Source organism: Parasteatoda tepidariorum, chromosome 7 (genome assembly GCF_982258835.1).
Source record: "Parasteatoda tepidariorum strain Cologne lab strain chromosome 7, Ptep-v5.0, whole genome shotgun sequence".
Taxonomy (NCBI): Eukaryota; Metazoa; Arthropoda; class Arachnida; order Araneae; family Theridiidae; genus Parasteatoda; species Parasteatoda tepidariorum.
The window spans coordinates 57,350,323-57,366,108 of NC_141761.1; the positions used below are offsets into that span (position 1 = coordinate 57,350,323).

At 27.3% G+C, this 15,786-nt stretch overlaps 1 protein-coding gene across 1 annotated transcript in view; it reads left to right on the plus strand.

The window, feature by feature from the left end:
* The window catches only part of LOC107453786 (uncharacterized), a 53,498-nt gene that overhangs the window by 8,442 nt on the left and 29,270 nt on the right, over positions 1-15,786 (plus strand). The gene's annotated exons all lie outside the window — the stretch shown is intronic.

Consider the following 15,786-nt stretch of genomic DNA (forward strand, 5'->3'; position numbering starts at 1 on the left):
TTTAACTTAAAGTAACTCAGAAATATCTGAAACTGCAACTGAACAGCATCAGTTTATTTTACTTTAATTACCTTAAAACCGTTTCATAACAAATTGTTTTAAAATTTTTTTAATATTTGCACAGATATGTTTTAGAATTTCTCATTTAATCATTCCATCAGAATCGCTTTGATAAAAAATAAATTCTTTCATAGCAATTTTATAATACTTATATACAGTCATTTAACTTTTTTCTAGTGTAAAGTTTACTGTTTTTTTTTGCTTAGATTAATCAAATAGCATTTTAAAAATTTGCTACTTAATTTCAATGCACTAACATACACATATGTATAACATAATACAACAACAAATAGTCAAGATTTAAATTTAACTTAAAATTTATTTTAATATGAATAACGTAAGTAGTATTTTACTATTTCAATTGGACAAGCCTAATTAGGGAATGAATGTCTAAATGATAACAGAACTAAACTCATAATGATTATGTATTTTCAATTATTTTTTAACTTAAATTTGCTTTTAACGTATTATGTTTGTTAGGAATCCTTAATTAATTTCCAAAAAAATATTTATAGTTATATAAGATTCCAAATGAAGATTCTGGAAGAAAAAAAATTCCCATGAAAGTCTAATTAACAGAATTATTTAAAATTTCTTAAAATTTAATAATAAGCGTTACATCTTTTCTTTTTTTTTCTTTAACAAAAGCTTTGTTGGAGAAGTTCAAATTGTTTAGATTTCTTGAAATGGAATAATTTACAATAAGATTGATGAAATAATATGGATGAAATAATATAGTGAAAATTTATTTGCGCCCTCGAATTTTCCTTTAAGTATTCAGAGAATACATTATACATTTAACCATTTGACGCAGAATTTTTATTAAACACATTTTGTCACAATTTTGTATTAATTTTCGACAGAATAAATAGATAAATATTATATTCATCATTTTAATAATTCATGGTTATGAAATACAGCATGACACACCGGTGTCTAGTGCAAATTTAATTCAGGTAATCTAAGAGATCTTTTTAGTAGCTATTAGACTGTTCTTATAATTAAAAAATAGCAGAATATATTTTTACTTGTTCTTAGAGCGTTAAAAAATACAAATAAAAGGAACACAAGTGTCCTATTTGAATCAAAGAGTAAACAGCCCCACATGCTTTCATCATGTTTAAAACGCAATTCATTGACGTATCACCATGACTCTATGTTGTGTTTACAACTTTTGCAAAAAACGTGCTGCTTCTGTAGACAATTTAACCCAATTAAATTATGTAAGACGTTAATCAAACATATCAGCATGGCTCTTTGTTTCTGTCAGGTTCCGTATGAGGTCGCAAAGATCACACATAGAACAAAAAGAATGGCTAAAACTACCAAAATATGGTAAAATTTAGCTTGTTTATAGCTCAATGGAACACAAATCAGTTCGGTAATATTTACTGAATCTCTTTGGTAATGATTATAGTAAAATTTACAATACGTATGAATTTATAATACGTGATAAAGTTTGACAAATATAATAAAATTTTCATTTTATCATGATAGTTTAGAGTATGGTATACAAAATATTTATTCGGCAAAATTTACTTTTCAGTTTTGTACTTTCTACTAAACGTTTGGTAATAAGAACTGTAATTTTGAGAACCAAAATTTCTGGAAAATTGTTGCCATATGAACGAAGACGTTATCAAATGAATGTTTTTTACCGTAATTTGATCCGGAATTTTTTACAGTATGCTTCCTGCATTTTACGGGAATTTGATAAAAGCAACGTCTTTATTTTTGAAGAAACTAACTCATATTTTTAAACATTTTCTTCTTTTTAATCATTACAATATGTCCGATTGAATTTAGTTGACAAATTTAAAATATTAACACTTTAAGAACTTTTAAAACTTGAATTTTGAAAATTTTAATAGTACTAGCAGCCTTGAAATTTTAACTTTGGTAGCAAGGCTTTAACATTTTTAATATTAAGGATTTAACTTTTATTGAACACTTCTTAATTAAAAAATGAAGCAAAATATTTTTAAAAATTTAAATTAACAACTTAATGAAAACGAAAATTGTGCTCATATGGTTTAAAGAGGATTTTTTGTTGGAACAGGCTTTAAATTTTTATTTTAAATAAATCAAGATTTTAAACAAATGAAACGATCGAAACTGTATGGAAACTGTAGTTAGTTAATTTGAAATATAATTTTTGCTTATTTGTTCCCCATGGAAGATTGATTAGAATTAATTTAATTTGGTTTTCTCTATTATGAAGATGTGCATTGTGTGCTCGGGGTGACATTGCTAAAATGCGATTGTATATAGCCAAGAGTCAGACAAATGTCAAACATTTTTGACACAGGCAATTCCGGTTTGAGTTCTGTGGTTACATGTTTAATATTTTGACTGTCATACTTTTGATTCAAAATATCCCCATCGGTAAAAGAATAATAGGCTGGAGCTCCTTTCTCCTACACAATAAACATGAAAGTGGTTTTCATAGTTTTCGTTCCCATGTAACGAGCACGTAGGTTAGTTCCATTAAGAACGTCGTTCATGAAATCGTCGATATGCTTGACTTGGGATTCTCTTTCTCTTCTTAGTCAAGTTACAAAGGTAAACATTAAGTTCAATACATGGGTTTTTCAGGTTTAAACTCTCAGAAAAATGTGTTCAATTTTCAATCACGCTCTAAAAAATTCCTAAAGAAATCACTATAAAAAGTATCGGCACTCGGAGTGGTAGTACTTTTAACGAAAAATCCATTTTTAGCATAACATTTTATGGAGCAAAAAGTCATGCACCGTAATTTTTACAATAACATTTACTGAATCATTGTAATTGAAGAAATATACAGTTCACAGATCAAGTTCACGATATACAGTTCACTGTATGAAAGGATTTTAAGGCAAAACGGATTTTATAGATGCCGTAGTCAAGATGCAAGTACCCTGACTGCCGGTAATTTGTTTCGGAAATTTTTATAGTGAATAGTGCTTTAGAAATTTTCTGTAATTCTAAATTCAATCTTTAATCACGCGGTAATAAATTCCATATAAAATTATTGTAAAAAATACCAGTACCCTAGGTGCTAGTACTTTTTAAATCCATTTTATAAAAATCCATTTTTCCGTAAAATTCATTTTTACTATAATATTTTACGGAGCAAAAGGTCATGTACTGCAGTTTTTTAATAACATTTACTAAATAAATGTATTTAATTACATATTGCTATAACAATTACAATATAATATTTAACTATCAAAATGGATTTTGTGGTGCAATGGATTTTCTGGAAGCTGCACTCAGGGTGCCAGTACTTTTTACAGAAATTTGATTCGAAATTTTTGCGGTGCATATTGTGGTGAAACTTTTCTGCAGCTTTAATAAATTTTTAAATTAAACAATGTTTCTGTTGAAATTGATTCATAGTATTCTCTAAACAACATTTAGAAACGACATCATGGTAAAATTAAGAAACATATTATGGTTTCAGAATTTTTGAACAATTTTAGAACGCATAAAAATTCGACTAGTGTGATAATAAAATATCACAAAAATTAAGCTAAGTTAGTTTATGCAATTCCAAGAAATTTCTAACAAACACTAAGAAATAACATAAAGATAAGAACTTTATAAAATTAAAAAAAAAATGCTTAGTATAATTATTAAATAAAAAACATGAAAACAAAGTTTCATAATATAAATAAAAAGAAATCTTCCATTACGTCAAAAGTAACTTATAAAGTTCGAATGTTCAAAGATAATGTTTTTATGATAATAAATGAAAAATAATAAATGAAAAGTAATAAATTATGATAATTTTATAACATTTAATCTGTCTTAAATGTTGTTCTTATGAGTTAAAAAAACATTCATCTAATAAAAATAATAAAGTTCAATGACACAAGAATATAGAAAATTATCCTTTAAAAATAACTTTTTTTTTATTCTTTAGAATATTTCAAATATTTAAGTTCTTTTTCTTTAACTTAAAAAATTCTTTTCATACAAATCTTTTAAAAGACTTTTCGTTACGCTTCTTAGTTTTCAAAATCACTATTTTAAAATTTTGTTTAGCTTAGTATTTTAATAAAATTTGCTTTAATGCCTTTGATGTTGTTGAACTATTGCTTATATTTAAAATCTAGATACATTATATTTTGCTCACAAATATTTGCCTAGTAAAAACTAAATTCAGCCTTTTAAAAATTCAATCGAAATACTGAAAAGATTTTAAAAAAAGTTAATGAATTCTTTTTAATTAGAAAAAAAATGAAATTTTATTCAATGACTAAATATCGACTGCATAGTATGATATTCTACAATATATTTTTTTCATTAGCTTCCATTTCCTTTATATTCTATATTATATGGCTATAGAGTATATAGAGGCTATAGAATGTAGAAATAGAGGCTAATGTAGAAAACCTTTATAAATTTGTTGAAGAAAGCATTAATCATATTTTTAGATATAGCTACATTTCATTAAAATTTAAACATGTATATTAAAATTGGTAAGAAAACTTGTGAGTATACATTTTAACAGTTGTTTTGGAATTCTTAAAATTAACCGTTTAACTTATTGCTACAAGTTCAATCATAAGGACACAATTTTTTTAAAAAATCAGTCTTGTGCAATTATTATTAACAACGTTTATTTTATATAAATGCTTAATAAATATTAATTAGTAACCATTGATCTAGAATCTCATCATGCGAAAGGGACAGTTTTGCAAGTAAAACTTATAAGCGTATTTAATTATTAATTTATAAGCAGAAAAATATTGTTTTATTAATTAAGTCAACTTTGATTCGTATTTTGTAAAAAAAGGCCAAATCAATATTAAATGTCAAATGCATGAATGTTTACAATACATACTTTTTGACTGCTGTAAAAAGAACATTCTATGGTTAAGGGTGGAGGACCGCTATTGTTGTATTTTCGTTTGCATGAGAATTTTTAACAGATCTTAGATACTTTTATACCATTGATTTCAAATCTGCAATCAGTTTCTGTCTCCAAACTCCATTTTTTCTTTCAAAAAAATGTCATTTTAATCTAATTTTTAGCAAAATGTACAAGTTTCAGAACGTTATATATAACAGGAAGTCGTATAAATGCTTCGTGTGCTTCGTAACAGATTATAATAGGGAAGCGCCTCCAGCCACGTATGACAACATTTCCCGGATTAGTGTATGATTTGAATATTGTGATCTGATCTTACTCCCCTAGAAGTTTTTTGCTACATTTATGCGACACACTGTTATATGTATACGTTTTTAAACTTGTAAAGAAAAAAAAAACTGATATGTATTTTTAAAAAAAAAATCTGTAACTTAAGTAGAAAAACCAATTTCAAATTTAAAATCCCTTCACACCATTTAGGTAATATAATTCCACACACATGAATTCCACTAAAAATGTGTTTCCCACTGCAATCAAAATTTTGGTTGGTTGGTTCTAATGCCTCTTGCCACACGGGCAAGCCTGCTTGGTGAAAGCGAACAAATTTAAGGCAGAGTGTGCGATTCTTGTTTTCCAGTGGCGCCATCTATGGCCAAGAATTCGACTTCTGCCACATCATACGTCACACCTGTTTATAAGGCTTACCCATTAATGCATCCATTCATTCATCCACAGATCGTAGTTTTGACCTGAATCAGAGACCGATCGATCTTCTATCCAGTACTCTCAGAGGTATTTATTTGTTACGGGAACATGAAGGACTTTGCGACTCGACAGAATTTTAACGCGCATCTGTCACCAACTACACGGGGAGTCTTCGGCCGGCGGTGTTCGAACCCACGAACTCTCGGACATGGGCCCAGAGCCCTACCGACCAGGCTATCCCGGCTAATAAATTCTGAATCAAGTTACAAAATTTTGAATTTTGAAAGTACAAAATCATAGAATGTGCTCAAACAATAACTTTTCCTAAATTTTTCCATAAGCAAAATTAAATTACAAAAATTTTAAAATTTTTTAATAAATTAATAAATTTCTTTTTTTCTAATGTATTTCATAATTAACCTAATAAGCTATGTGTTAGGTGTTAACTCATATTGTTATTATATAAAGCTTGATATTTAGCTACACTAGCCCCACAATATTTATCAACTCTTATGCTATTTTTTTTATTTGTTACTTTAAGCTCATTATCGCTAAATTTAAAAAAAAAAACACAAACGAAAAACAAAAAAGTAATTATTAATATTTTTATAAGCATGTTCATTCTCTAAATAAAAATGAAAAAAAACAAACAAACAAGAGTTATAGCAATCAAGTAAGAATTTGTTTTTCCACCATATAATTTTTTTTTATTTGCTACTTAACCGTTAAGTGTGTCGCCATATGCAAATATAACACAGCCTTGCCATTCAACCAATATTTACTAAAAGATTAAGTAATAAATAACATAAATATATCATATGTACAGTCCGCAAAAAAAAAAAAAAAAACGAATCACCCTGAATAACTTTTGTTCTGATGATCGTATTTTCACGAACTAAGTGTCAATCTTAATGGTTTCTGGGGGTGACCTCAAATATGCTAATTAATTAGTGCTAACTATTAATTAAGTTACGAAATCAGACACAAAAACGCACTTTCTCTGAATAAACATGCACTTTTTTTTACATATTTGGATTTCTTATCTTCAAAATATAGGGGGTAGCCGCAATCTGGGAAATGTGGTCCTCATAGTTTGGTCAGGAGAGCGATTCAAAGTTCGTACCCCTTAATGTTAATTTTGCTTTTTGCGTTTTCAGTCATATTTTCAAAACTAATGAAGCAATTCAAAAAAAAGTTGCACCCACTCATAAAACTCATTTACCCAAAGATAATTTCATGCAAAAAATAATTTTTAATAATTATTTATTATTTTTTATTATTTAATTAAAGTGAGGATGAAAAAATATTGAATTATAAGGTATGAATTTTTTTATACCATATTAATCTACATATTTTTCAATTGAAAAATCTAAAGTTTCAACTGTTTTTATTTATTAGAAGCTGAGAAAAATTAAAATTAATTATTTAAAAAAGATTAATTTGGCGACAATAAAGAAATAATTAAATGGGGCGATTAATATTAAAATGTGATAACCTTGCGAGAACTTGACTTCGCGCGCGTCGCGTAAAATTTCATTCATATTTTTTTCGCTAATAATCGTTTGCTAATCCTTTTATTTTTTTAAAACTATAAAATACAATGTTTCTTTTTTAGTCTTCTAAAAATCGATTTGCAATTTAGTAAAGAAATTTGAATAAAACATTTTATTGAATAAAAAACATTTTATTCAACGAATGTCGAGTTTTATAAAAGCATGCTTCTGATAGAATATGATTATACAACAGATTGTGCTTCTTTAATGTGATTACTTTTTATTTTTCAGTTTTTTTTACTCAATAACTGATACAATTGCAATAATATACATACGTATGAATAAATTTGGAATAAAATATTTATCAGTTTCTTGAATATATATTTTATAAATATTAATAAAAATGCGTAGTCAACATTTTTAAGTATCTCTCACAACATCGCAAATTTCTCAACATCTTATAGGGTAAACTAACCAGTGAAAGAACACTTAAGCTTAGCTTGCCTTTAAAAAAAATCATAAAAATCTCAAAATTTGTAATTTTAGCTAAATGATAGTGTCGACGTATTTGTTATTAAATGCAAATTATGTAAAATTTTTTTAGATAACTTACATAATATAGTTTTAATCTTTTGGTGGTTTAAATAATAAGTAGTAAGATAACCAAGTGAAGGAACAGTTCTTACCAGTGAATAAACACTAAATTTTCCAGTGAATAGACACTTAATTTTGAGAATGTTTGATGCTCGTTAGGAATCCATAGGCCACACAAATGTCTAAAAACAAGATTTTTCTTGGAATTACGACATATAACCATAGTTAATGTGGAAAATATTACTTTTTTTCAGTCATGGAATCGAAAGTAAAATATGTTTAAATACATAATTTAAAAAAAATGTTTTTCATTTTTTTCTCACAGTTTAATAGTCCGTTCTAAATTATGAATGTTTATCATTGTGTAATCCGATGATGTTTTTATTATTAATATAATTCGATAATTTTTTTTGTTTACTCTTTTCCCCATATTTTTTAAGCTTTTTTTTTAAATCTTTTTAAGTATTTTTTTCTCTTCGTCATGAGTAATTTATTTCTTTTTCTTTTGATTTAACCTTCCTCTTTTTTCCAAATTTTTGGCCAATGTAAATGTATCTTCGAAATTTCTTCTGATTTTCCAGTTCCATTTCCAGAATTCCTCACTGGATAATATATGAGAAAAAGGAGTTTCGAAGTTTGAGTAAAGCCCATCTCTCATTGATTTATATCTAGTAATAACTTATGAAACCAATTGTTTTTGCAACTAACAATGCCTCAAGAGGACTTATCTCAAAATCAGTTTTCAAGATACTTTCATTATTAATGTTAGTTGTCTCAGCTTCAGAGCCAAAATTTGATTATACAATTGTTCTTTTTTAAAAATAAATTCTTCAATATTGAGAAAAACACAGGCTATTGGATATTTGGGAGATTTAACTTTTCTGTCAATGTTCCTTTAAAAATTTGCGACATAACTTGTGAGATTTCCTTCTCAAGCTTATGAAGAAATAGCGCATCGTTACTCTCGAAGCATGTGTTTTGTTGATAAGTTGTCTTGCTCATTAACTCTTGGTGTCTGTTTTGCATGCATTTGTTACAGTCAACGTTTTCTACATCGAATGGAAAAATATCGCATTTCATAAAAGCATTTTAACTTCATCAGTTGATGCCCCAAGTCTTATTTAAAAATGGATGTAAAATTTTCTAGGCATATTGTTTTACAATTCTTTTGTTTTCAAGATCTAACGAGAGATTTCCAAGAATTAGGTAGAAAACTAAACCAAAAAATTTGTTTTGAGGAACAAAACTTGCTCAGTTTCAAATTGATATGAGATTTATACCTATACAGAAGAAGCAAAATATGGAATTTGATTGCATTTTTAATTAGCCATGGGTAGAAACATTTGCAATATATTTGTGAAATGTTGTTGTGGTCATCGTTTCATTTCATGAATAGCTTTTTCCAATGAAATATGTAGCAGGGACTGATTCTGTAATTCTTCTCGAAGGAAAATTCTTCTGTAAAGAAAAACTCTTCTGTAAGGAAAAACTACCAATGGAGGTACTTTTTCTTTCCTAGGTACTTTCGAATATAAATCCTTATAACTTTTAAGGCCGAAGATTTTTCCCGTTTAAGGGCAGTATTCAACTCTTGTTTCATTCGCATTGTAAATGCAATCACTTCATAAAAGGATGCCAGGGCTACTTCCCTTCTAAAGATTCTGAAGTTCTTAAAACCAGTATTTCGAATAATATTCTCTAAGGGAAGTTTTGCCTTTTGAAATTATCTTCGCATTGCACTGAGTTATCCGTGGATGTCGCCTTAAAAAAACTTCACCCATTCATTTTTCACCTAGATAATTGTCTTTAAATGGATCTTTCCTACCAGTTCCAGTTAGGACATTAAAGACGGCAATAAGATAATAATTTAGCTAATTATTGGCACAAAATCCTGTAAAGAAATTCTCCATTCAAGCTTTTATTATTATATTTAGTTGTTATATTTAGTTGTTATATTTAGCTAATAAACATAGTTTATTAAGGTGTCTAAGGTATGATGTAATAACTAATCACTGCATTTATAAAGATAAATAATAAATTAATTATTATTATAATTCTTTAAATAAATTTAGCAATTAAATTTGCATATTTAAATGAAATTGTTATAGGAAATACTCATACGACATTTAACTGAATTTTAGGAGTCCTCTATGTCGCTGAACTACTAATTATCCATGTAAAATCATATTTCACACATACTATTCATTCACTGGGAAATCTATTCTCAGTGAAGGAACATGCCTGTTCCTTCTTGTTTTTTTTTATTTTTAACATAATTTTGATTTATAATATGACAAAAGATACAAGAAAATTAAAAGTTTTCTTTTATTTTCATTAACTTGAAAAAATCCCAGTAAAGGAACACTTGTTTATTCATTGGTTTTTCATCGTTCGGTAATCCAGTTAATAAACACCCCCTAATCTCAGTACTTGCTTATGTTATGATGCTTGAAATAAATAAAACGTAACTTCAATGACCATATTTTGAATTCTTTTTTTCACAATGAGAAAAAAAAGCATTATTATATGCAATTAATTGTAGTTTAAACGGATAACAACAAACACTGACCTTATAATTTTGCCAAAGAAACAAGGTGTTGAACAGATACTAACAAATTCAAAACTTTTTTCAGAGAATACTCAAAGACCAGGTAACTAAATGCATTGTTAGATGACTTCCTATTGTTAGGTAGTAAGCTACTGTTACCAATCAATCTAAATTAAAACGTTTAAAATCTTATTTCTAAGAAATATCTATGAAATGCTCCTTCATTTGTTGGTTTACCCTATATCATCCTAATCTTAAAAGAAATTTCCGGAAGTGTATCGCAGAACTATTTTACCAACTGTTTAATTAAATTTTAACATTTTAAAAATCTTATTCTTTACCATTTTACGTTTATTATTTCTTCATTAATATACTAATAAATTTTTTTAGAACTTTAATTTAGATTTTCTTTAATTTAGGTTTCCTTTTTAAATTATAGTCAAGTTTTTTTTAAAAGAATTATTGTCTGCTAGCTAGGAATAAAACCTTGTTAAGAAATTAAAAACATTCAGCTGTTTAAAATTATTTAATGCAAAACAGCTGATTATTTACTTAGCATTTTTTTTTTTTTGAAAAAAGAATATAAATTATTGATTGTCTTTTTTTTTGTTTCTTGTGACTTCAACTTAGATTATCTAAAATAGTGATGATGTTTTATAAGTCACTACAAATAGAATAAAGATACCGAACATAAAAAGCTGTGGAATACGTAGCCAATTTTTTTAGTGTCTTAAAATATCTTAGTATCTTAAATGTCGTCCTACTATCTTGGTTGTGAAATTAAATTTTTAATTATCTGACCACGTGTGATTCACTAATTATTTCATTATATCTCTTAGTCTTTATGATACCAAGTAGATTTTTTTTCTGATAATATACTAAAGTATTTTGTTTAATTTTTTACTTTAGCATGATTTCCAAGATATTATTGTAGTATAATTTTTTATCAGGAAAATGCCTTATTTTGTTAAGCAGGAAATAATAAAGATTGAAATTTGTAAGGATTCCGAAACTGTGCCAATTTTAGAGTCATCCGATTCTTAAAAAAAAATGCTATAAAAAATACACAATTTCCGAACTTATTTTAATAAAAAAAAATTTAAAAAAAACGTGGTAAGTAGGCTAACATACTTTTTACAGAAACTGTGAAAACTAATTTTTCCTATATTTCGTCAAAAGAGGATAAGAATGATATTGCTCCAAGAGACCTACTCAATAATTTCGCTATTTCCAGAATGAAATCTGTTTGATCGAAACATATTATTCCTTGAAAATTAAAACGAGGGAAAAAATAACTTTTATTATTTATCTAAGCTTATTCCATTTATTTAATGACAGCGGTATTAAGGTTAAGGATATGCGTTGGAAGCTCCGTTTATTATTATACTATAAATGCATTAAATCATGTAGCTTGAATAATTTATTTTAAGTAAATTATTTAATAATTTTAAGCAAATAAGGGTGTAGAAATAAACTCGATCGAAATACTCCGAAAGTATACCCTGAAATATATGTAGAATAAACTTTGGAATCGATATATAAAAAATACCTTTTCAAGCAACTTCGAGTAGGACGGAAACGCTAACTTGTTTAAAAAAGTTGTCCTTGTAACTATTTAATTTCGATTCCTGGAACTAGGGGACATTCCATTTTCACATTCGACTTTTGAAATTTCAATTGTAAATGGAATTTTTTTATGACCTTAAATTAAAATGTTAAGGCTTGCAGCAAAAAAAAATTTTTTTTTTACTGCATTGATTTTTTTACAAAGTAGTGAAATATTATTTTTTCAATCTAAGATCCTGTGCCTATAACATATGTAAAACTTATTTTAATATCGAGTGAAATAATTTAACATGTTGTGTAACTAAATGGATAATCCCAAGAAACTGAATCGAAAATATAAAAACTTCATTGATTTAAAAAAATAATAGATGATAATAAAAATAGACATGTTTTGAGCGTCCAATAATAAAAGTCACAAGTTATCCAAGCCTGACAAGTCTTGAGAATGGGCGATTATATTTGAAATCTCGAAACATGTCGACTTTTACTTCCCTCTTCATATGTTTTGAAGCCAGTTGAGTTTTTATCGTCAATTATACTGTCTTACATTTGGGTTTTGATCATTATTTTGATAAGGATTTTACACTCGTTAAAGTAAACATATGCATTTTAATATTTTATCAGGATTCATGTGGTCTTTAAAAACGTAAGAACATCAATATTGTAAAAGTTATATTTAACTTAAAAACTAACATTTTGACACCAGATATTTTGAGTTAATGAAATTAAATATTTTATCTTTTAAGATTTTGTGCCCCCATTTTAGTATCTTAAGGATCTTACGAGCTCTGTTTAAAAAGAGAGCATCAGATATATATAAGAAAACAAAAATAACCATAGTAGCAGTATTTGGTGGTAAATGTAGCTTATCGTAATTGAAGAATATGCTGTGCGACATTTTATGGTGAATTTGCAAACGTATAAGTTTCAGAATGTATCGAAACATGAGGATGCTATTTACTAATCATCTTTATCCAAAGAAAACGATGTAACCTAAATATATAGTAGAATGAAGCTATTTTTTAAACAATGAATCCTACAATATGCAACATATTACTTCAATATCTTATTCTTAAACATAACATATTTCAATCTTTTTAAAATGCCACTAAACATTCAGCAATTCCTTGAGTTATAGAAAAAAGAAATATCGTAAATTATAGAAAACCTTGTGAATGTGCATTAGAATTATTATACAATCTACATTTTATTTTTCAAGCACTTTTTTTTTCTTCAAACTTTCTTGCCTAGAAGACTCGATTAAAGCTGTAGAAATGATTATCCCTAAAATTTTGTATATAGCTATAATAAGTTATGTTCATTTGATTTTAATATAAAATCCTCGTATTTAAATTGTATTTAAATTCTAAAAACTATCATAAATAATTTATAAATCGATTCAAATTTACTTTTCAAAGGAGATTAAAATAAATTTTTTTTTGCTTTTTGGACAGAAATCCCCTAAAAAAATTGTTTATTGCTTAGAAACTTCGAGATATTTTCTATTAACAATAAATTAAACCTCTCCGAGCAATCACTGAACATTATTTCAATTTTTTTACTATCAGAGCTTGGTTGCGTAGCAACCTAGTAAATTTAAGCACTCCTCTTTTGAATTAGTCAATGGATTATCTTAAAATATTTATTTGCGCAGACGACTTTTTTTGGCGGTTTTCTGGACTATCGCCAAATATATAAACCTTTATTGCGGCCCAATTTACCACCCAATTTTTTTAAATTTTTGTCTACCCCCCCTAATTCAAGTGTCTAGATTCCAAATATGTAAAAAAAATTATATGTTTATTCAGAGAAAGTACGTTTTTGTGTCTGATTTCGTAACTTAATTAATAGTTAGCACTAATTAATTAGCATATTTGAGGTCCCGTCCAGAAACCATTAAGATTGACACTTAGTTCGTGAAAATCCGATCATTAGAACAAAAGTTATTCAGGGTGATTCGTTTTTTTTTGCGGACTGTACACATTAGCCCTATGTCCACACTGTAAAAAATTCTGGATCAAGTTATAGTGAAAAATATCGGTAACCCGTGAGCCGGCACTCTTTATGTAAAATCCATTTTACCGAACATGTTGCGGGAAGAGAAATCTGATATTCCGTTATTTTGAAAGGAATAATATGAGCAAAATTAGTGAATCACTTTAATTAAATAAATATTACTGCAAAATTTATAGTATGATATTTTACGGTAAAAATGGATTTTATGGTAAAATTTGCGTTTCCATCTGCGTTACTTGTAACTTTGAAACCTGTAACTTGGAACCCAATCCACCCCTTTGTCCCACCAGGTTAGAGAGGGTTAACAACATAATTTACTGAATGTTTCAATGCTAGAGTTTGATTCATAAAATTTACTTACTTCGGAAATAGGTGTTTTACTAATATATATTTAAAGTGCTCATACATTGAAATAACAAAGCACAATATTCAGCCAGTTCATTTGATATTTGGAGCCAATTTATATTCTTAAGTTTAATTTAACCTAATGATGCTATGAATTAAATGATAACTGCCATATTTGTAGCCAAGATATTATAGTTCGAGCATCTTTGACAGTGATTGTTTTTTAAAAGAGTTGTTTTTCTTGAAATAAATGTTTTGCTTTTAAAAATTGTGAATTAAGACTTTCGAAATCATTTATAATTTTTTTTATAAACAATTCTTAATATTTAAATCGCATTATTAATTCAACGTACTTTTTTAAAGATTAAATGAGTACAGAAATAATAGCTATAAAAGAAACATTAAAATTTTGCTATTGATAAATATAATTTAAAGGTTTGTGTTATTTTAATTAGTGAAGCGAATAGTGTAGAAAAAGTAAATATTAATAATTAAAGCTAGCTAGTAATCAGTAAAAGTAATTTAGATATATTTTGGGTTCTGCATAATATATGAATTAAGAGGAGTTTCTGATTTTATTATACTAAGTAATTAATATGAATCTATTGAAATGGCATATATTAAAAGTCTAACTAAACAAATTAAAAGAAGCATAACTTTTCAACTATAATTATTTCTGATATTTTAATTATGTAATTTTAAGATTCTGCATATTAGTATGATTAATGTAAAACACATTATGAAAAGAAAAGAAATGATAAGATTTTTATTATCATTATCGTGAAATAGTAATTTGTAAAATAAATGAATCTTTACTAATTTTATTACGAAGAAAGATTATTGTGAAGCAAAAGAATCGTATTATAATATTTTACTAAACTATTTTATTTATTTTAAGCTAAATGGAAGCTCATGATCCTTTTAAAAAAATTGGCAATTAGTTATATTTAGTAATGTCGTTTAATATTCCTAACAATTGTGTTGTTGCCGTGGACTATTAAGGCAATTGGTGCGATAGTTTTTGTTTTCCAGTGACTCCATCTATGGTCAAAAATTCGAATTCTGCCACACTCATTCGTCGCTCCCGCTTATAGGACGGAATCATTCATACATCCATTTATTCATCCACAGAACATAATATTGACCTAAATTGGAGAACGATCTATCTCCAATTCAGTATCCGATTTTGTATTAGTTTTGTTATGGGAAAAAGGAAAACTCTGTGACCCGACAGACTTAACGTGCACCAGTTACCATTTACTACACGCGTAGTTTTCGACCGGCTGGATTCGAACTCCCGTTCTCACGAACGTGTGTCTAGCACCCTGAAAAACAGGCTACCCCGGCCCCTCCTAAAATTTATATTTTAACATATTAATAACATAGGCAGCCTTATGTATGCATAAGTCGAATTTCACATCATTATATTCAGATCTTAAAATATACAAAGGTAATTTAATAAAAAATTAGATTTTTTCATTAACTCTAAACTTATTCTAGTTTTACGTAAAATTCAATTTGTCTAAAGTAATAGTATTTGTACATAAAAGGGAAACTATTTTTTGCTTTGAACAGCAAAGAAAAATCACCAAAGAAACTTTCTG